Below are 5,941 nucleotides of genomic sequence, written 5' to 3' on the forward strand. Positions count from 1 at the left end.
CTCAAAAGAAGCAGCGTGCCTTACAAATTGGCAGTTAAAAAGATGATAAATGGCTCCAGAGCGTATAATCCAGTATTATGGCCCTGCCGCCTGGGCAGAGGATGCGTCCTGGGGCTACTGCACTGCCATTTACATGCCAAACTGCATCATCAGACTACAAGCAGTTGTAGAAATTATAACCAATAAAACTGCCAGAGCTCTTAACTTACTGGCCAAGCAGCAAACGAAAATGCTCAATGCCATCTATCAAAATCACTTGGCCTTAGATTACCTGCTTGCTTCAGAGGGAGGTGTTTGCGGAGGATTTTACCCGTGCAACTGCTGCCTACAGATAGATGATGAGGGAGGAGTCATAGAGGAGATCACAGATCAAATAAAAAAGGTTGCTCATGTCCAGTCCAGACCTGGAACTGTTGGAACCCTGGGGAGTTATTTGGAGGATGGTTTTCAACTCATGGGGGATTCAAAACCCTCATAGGAATTATCCTCTCATTTTGGGAGGGTGCTTAATCTTCCCTTGCTTAGCTCCCTTGGTTGTACGGTCTGTCTCCAGTCTCAATGAGGCCATGATTTAAAAAGGACGGGGGCACCCGGGTGGCTCAGTCGGTTAAGCGTCCCACTTGGCTCAGCTCATGATCTCGCAGTCCGTGGGTTCGAGCCCGGCATCGGGCTCTGTGCTGACAGCTCAGAGCCTGGAGTTCACTAGTTTCAGATTCTGTGTCTCTCTCTCTCTGTCTGCCCCTCCTCTACTCATGCTCTGTCTCTCTCTCTCGCTTTCAAAAATAAATAAACATTAAAAAAAATTTTTTTAAACAAAATAAAAAGGACGGCCACTCATGTAATAATGTTATAAAAATATAAACCTCTAAACCAAGATGATGGTCTTAGACCCAAAATACAGGGGTCTGAGCATCAAAGGGGGGAATGTGGTAAGGTCCCCTCCATAAGGAGAGAAAAAAAAAGGAGAGAAAAGAAAAACAAAACAAAACAAAAAACTTAAAGGTAACCTGGTTATGTGCCTATGTGACAACATCCCTCATGACCTTGTAAACTGAGACTACTGAATCAGACTGCCTGTTTGTGTGTGTTACCATATATGGGAGACAAAACAATAAAAAATGTATGAAAAACTATGCCACGGGACATTTGGGGCTCAGTTCTTTGGATACGAACCCAACTGAATGGTGCCGTCAGGAATAAAGTTGCTTCCTGGAAAGAAAAGCCTCCGTGTCACAACTTTCTGTGAGAGAATCCTGGTACAATGCTATTTTTACCTTTAAGAACAGAACAGAGAAGGAGAAGGAACAGTTGGTTAGGGAACCTAGAGAAGAAAAGTGTTTCAAGAAGGTCAAAGTTGAGGCACCTGGGTGGCTCAGCTGGTTAAGCGTCCGATTTCGACTTCAGGTTGTGATCTCATGGTTCATGAGTTCGAGCCACCCTCACATCAGGCTCCACACGGATATTGTGGAGCAGGCTTGGGATTCTCTCTCTCTCCCTCTTTCGATGCCCCTCCCCCCTCTCAAAATAAATAAATAAACGAAAGAAAGAAAGAAAGAAAGAAAGAAAAAGAAAGAACAGAGTTGAGCAAAAGACTAAGGAAAATGAGGAACTGACCCAAATCGGTGATAACCTCATCTCCAAGATGGAGAAGATCTGATGAGGAAGCCCCTTGCCAGCATCCCTGCCCCCTGTCTATCTGTCTGACTGTGCGTCTGTGGAAGGTTTCGTGTTCTTTCTTTTTGCTTAACCTCAGCTCATTTTTAAACTAGATTGCTTTAACAAGAAGACTAAAAAGAGTTTCCCTTCAGGGGCGCCTGGGTGGCGCAGTCGGTTAAGCGTCCGACTTCAGCCAGGTCACGATCTCGCGGTCCGTGAGTTCGAGCCCCGCATCGGGCTCTGGGCTGATGGCTCAGAGCCTGGAGCCTGTTTCCGATTCTGTGTCTCCCTCTCTCTCTGCCCCTCCCCTGTTCATGCTCTGTCTCTCTCTGTCCCAAAAATAAATAAACGTTGAAAAAAAAAAAAAAAAAAAAGAGTTTCCCTTCAGTTCAAAAAAAAACAAAAAGGCTGTGGAGCTTGCTTGGGATTCTCTCTCTGGCTAGTTAGCTCAGCATGTAGAGCATGCGACTCTTGATGTCAAGGTCCTGGGTTCAGGCCCCACATTGGGCATGGAGCCTACTTAAAACAACAACAATAATAATAACAGGACAGAATTGTCAAACGAGTCAAATGATACTTAAAACACTAAGGTGAGACCATAGAAACGAACATCAGATTTGGCAAAAAAGGAGGCTATCAATGACCTTACCGGTGCAGTTTTATTTGTTTATTTTAACATTGATTCATTTTTGAGAGATGGAGAGAGACAGAGCATGAGTGGGGCAGGGGCAGAGAGAGAGGGAGACACAGAATCCAAAGCAGGCTCCAGGCTCTGAGCTGTCAGCACCGAGCCCCATGTGGGACTCGAACCCACAGACCTCGAGATCATGACCCGAGCCGAAGTCGGATGCTCAACCGACTGAGCCACCCAGGCACCCCATCAGTGCAGTTTTAGAGGTAAGAGGGAGATATACGTTAGAGTGAGTGAATGAGGAAAGACAACTGAGAGTATTTTTTTTCAAAGGTTTGCTATGCACTGGAACAGGGAAGTGTGGTCATAGCCAGATGGGGCTATGAGGTCAAAGAAGTTTTTTTAATGGAAGGTGTTATACTGAGAGAGTGTTTGTAGGCTGATTTAAATGGGAGAAATGACCCAGGGATGGAAAAATCTAAGGATTCAGAAGGAGGCGGAGGGAATATTTTTAGAAGTGAGGCCCTCCTAAGGGCAAAAGGGGGTGGGACCTTGGTCCACATAGAAGGCACATTGTGTATTGGGAGCGTGGGCACACAGCTGGAAATTGGTAGGTGTGGTTGTTGGTATGATGATGGAGGGGTTCCTGCCTGATGGTTCTTGCTTTCTCCACGAAGCCATGTGGTGAAGGTAAGCTGGGAGGTCTGAGTGGAGAAAAGGAGTGGGAAATAAGTGTGTTAGAATGTGGAAAATAAACCCACTGGGGAAAGTTGCCACACAGTGTTGAGTTGCCCATCTGAGACTCATGGTGAGAATTTCAAGGGAGGCCACTGACTAAACGGTGTGTTCATCTCCAGCAGTGTTCAGGCAAGGATTGGAATAGAAAATAGTACAGGGTCAGGGTGTTGCCAAGCAAAAACAGAGGAAGGGGGGCAAGGGATAGAGGCATTTGCAAGGGAGCAATCACAATAACGAACAGAGGATCCGAGATGAGTAAAGAGGAAGTGAGGACGTGAGGGCAGATGGTTAGCATATGAGTCATAGGTTTCGGTAAGGTTCAAGATATACTGGACTGCATGCTCTAGCCTAAGCAAGACGGAGGATAGGCGATAAGGATCAAAATATCAAGTCAGAATTCTTGAAATAGGGAGTTTGGAGGCGGTGCAGTTATTGGTGATGAAATGGTAAAGGGCATGACCGTACACGTAGGTGGCTGAAGCAAAATAATACGACATTGCATTTGCGGAAGTGAGGAGCTGAGATCCCAAGGATGGTTGATGCCGCTGGGCAGAACCCAAACTGTGGCACAATTTAGAATTTATGCATTAGGAAAATCTTATGAGAGTACTCTGGCTTACAGTGTAAATAAAAATAGGTTTCTGAATAATGGCTTGTATTCTGCCTTATTTAGACACAAATTTAAATGGTGTGAACCATTTAAACCAATGGTGAGGTAGGACAATTATATACCATGAGGGATTTGGGGTGGGGAGGACAGGTGGTCTGGGTTTATAAGGATTCATAATGGTTGGTACAGCCCGCTGGAGGAAGAACACTGAAAAATCATGGCCCATCAAGCAAGGTCTTGGCTCAAGTTGTTTTGCTTACAAATTGCATAACTTTCTTGTTCCTTTGCTGGGCAAGCTCTGCACACATGTTTGCCATCTGGTTAAAGAATCAGCCCTTACAATGACGTTATTAAACACAAATGTACACAATGGTGGCCATGGCAACGGCAGGCAGGGCACCTGTGGAGTTAGATGTTCTCAAATTTAGTTTCCTCAACAACCTACCCGAAGAGGGGCACCAAGACGTTAGGAAAGATGCCATTTTCCCGTGCACATTCACGGGGGCAAAATAGTCGAGGGGCACCTAGGTGGCTCAGGCGGTTAAGTGTGGGACTTCAACTCAGGTCATGGTCCCGCAGTTCCGAAGTTCGAGCCCCACATCAGGCTCTGTGCTGACAGCTCAGAGCCTGGGGCCTGCTTCGGATTCTGTGTCTCCCTCTCTCTCCTCTGCCCCTCCCCTGCTCGCGTACTCTCTCTCTCAAAAATAAATAAACATTAAAATAAATAAATAAATAAACAAATAAATATATATTTATGGGCCAGAGAGTGTTCATGTTTGGTGCGAACCTAATTGTCCTCCTGGCAGGCACACTAATAGACACCCAAGATGCTCTGCTCTCTTTGGCCCTAGCTGATTTCTGTAACCGTGTCAAGACGTCATGGACAACCAACTGAGGCTATGAGGATCCGTGAAATTTGTCGCAGCCCTCAGGTTCCCTATTTAAAACGGGAGTGATGTTCAATGCATTCCTGGTCAGGAGGCAGGGCAGATTCCGAAAGAATCAAATCTTGGCTGTCCTATCAGTCAGGGTCCAGTCAAGAACACAGAAACCAGTTAATAGAGAAAATTTATTACAAGGGCGGCAAAAGCCGAAGGGAAATGCCAAGAAAACACAGGTGGCCACGGGAGGAAGCTCCTGGACGGGTAGCGGTTAACAAAGGGCTAAGAGTTACAAGTTTACTAGAACCCGGAAGCTTAGAGGAGGAGCCTGGGAGAGGTGGAACTCAGACCGCGGAGGAAGGAGTGCTGGAGCGTTGGTGGTGGTATCTTTAAGGGGCACAATGGAGACTAGTCGTAGGGAGGGTTCAAGCTGGAAACTCGAACCTAGCGCGGCGCCTGAGGCGGCCGGGAACTGGGTAGGGGGGAAGGGTAGACGGGGCCGGGGGTGGGGAGAGCTGTTGCCACCACTACACTCTGGCGTGGGTCGCAAGTCCATTCCCGCTTCCCCCGCCCACTTTGCAGGTTTCCTCTAGCACCCCCTGTTGGCGGACTTTAACAAGGAGCCAGCTGGCAAAGAGAACTGAGCGGCAAGGAGGCCAGTCCCGGCAGCTACGGAAACGAGTACAGGTTTCTAGTTTGGGGCTCTTACACATAATGCTGTTACGAGCATTCTTGTGTACTCGTATTTTGGGTGTGTATACCAAGGAGTGTACTTGCTGGATTTAATAGATACAGATAATAACTGTTCTGGTGATTGTGAATTGTGATTTCAATATGCGTATTTCTTTTTCTTTTTTTTTCCCCCCCTCGGGTGCGAAAACATGGTTTTATTCAGGACCCGTGGGCAGAAAGAGTTCACTTTGCATGTTTCTAATTACTATTGAAGTTGGCTATCTTTGACCATTGGGATATCCTCCCTAATTAGAAAGTATCTTCGTGGGGCGCCTGCCTGGCTGGGTCCGAGGAGCCCACGACTCTTGATGTCTGGGGTCCTGGGTTGCAGCCCCACAGTGGGGTGTAGAGATTAGTTACATAAATAAAACTTTTAAAAAGGTTCCTCATTGGGAGGCCTGGCTGGCTCAATTGGTGGAATATGGGACTGTTGATTTTGAGGTTGCAAGTTGAAGCCCCACTTTTGTTTTTGTTTTTGTTTTTTTTTAAAGGTGCATCGTGAAGTCTCTAGCCTATTTACAGTTGGATGGTCCGGCTTTTTCTTATTGCTCTGTGGGGATTTTTAATATACTCTTGATGATGAAATTTGAAGTGGGGTTCGTGAGCAAACGGCTAAGATAGAATTCTTGAGATGTCTTTAGGGCAAAAAGGTGATTTTATTAAAGCACGGGGACAGGACCCATGGGCAGAAAT

The 5,941-nt window shown here is 46.4% G+C and overlaps 1 long non-coding RNA gene across 1 annotated transcript; it reads left to right on the forward strand.

The window, feature by feature from the left end:
- Positions 1-4,839: 4,839 nt before the first annotated feature.
- Positions 4,840-5,323, forward strand: LOC123581355. The gene is made up of 2 exons (XR_006703712.1): positions 4,840-4,899; positions 5,099-5,323. It is a non-coding gene; the product is annotated as an uncharacterized LOC123581355 (long non-coding RNA).
- Positions 5,324-5,941: the final 618 nt, after the last annotated feature.

Source organism: Leopardus geoffroyi, chromosome A3, assembly GCF_018350155.1.
Source record: "Leopardus geoffroyi isolate Oge1 chromosome A3, O.geoffroyi_Oge1_pat1.0, whole genome shotgun sequence".
Taxonomy (NCBI): domain Eukaryota; kingdom Metazoa; phylum Chordata; class Mammalia; order Carnivora; family Felidae; genus Leopardus; species Leopardus geoffroyi.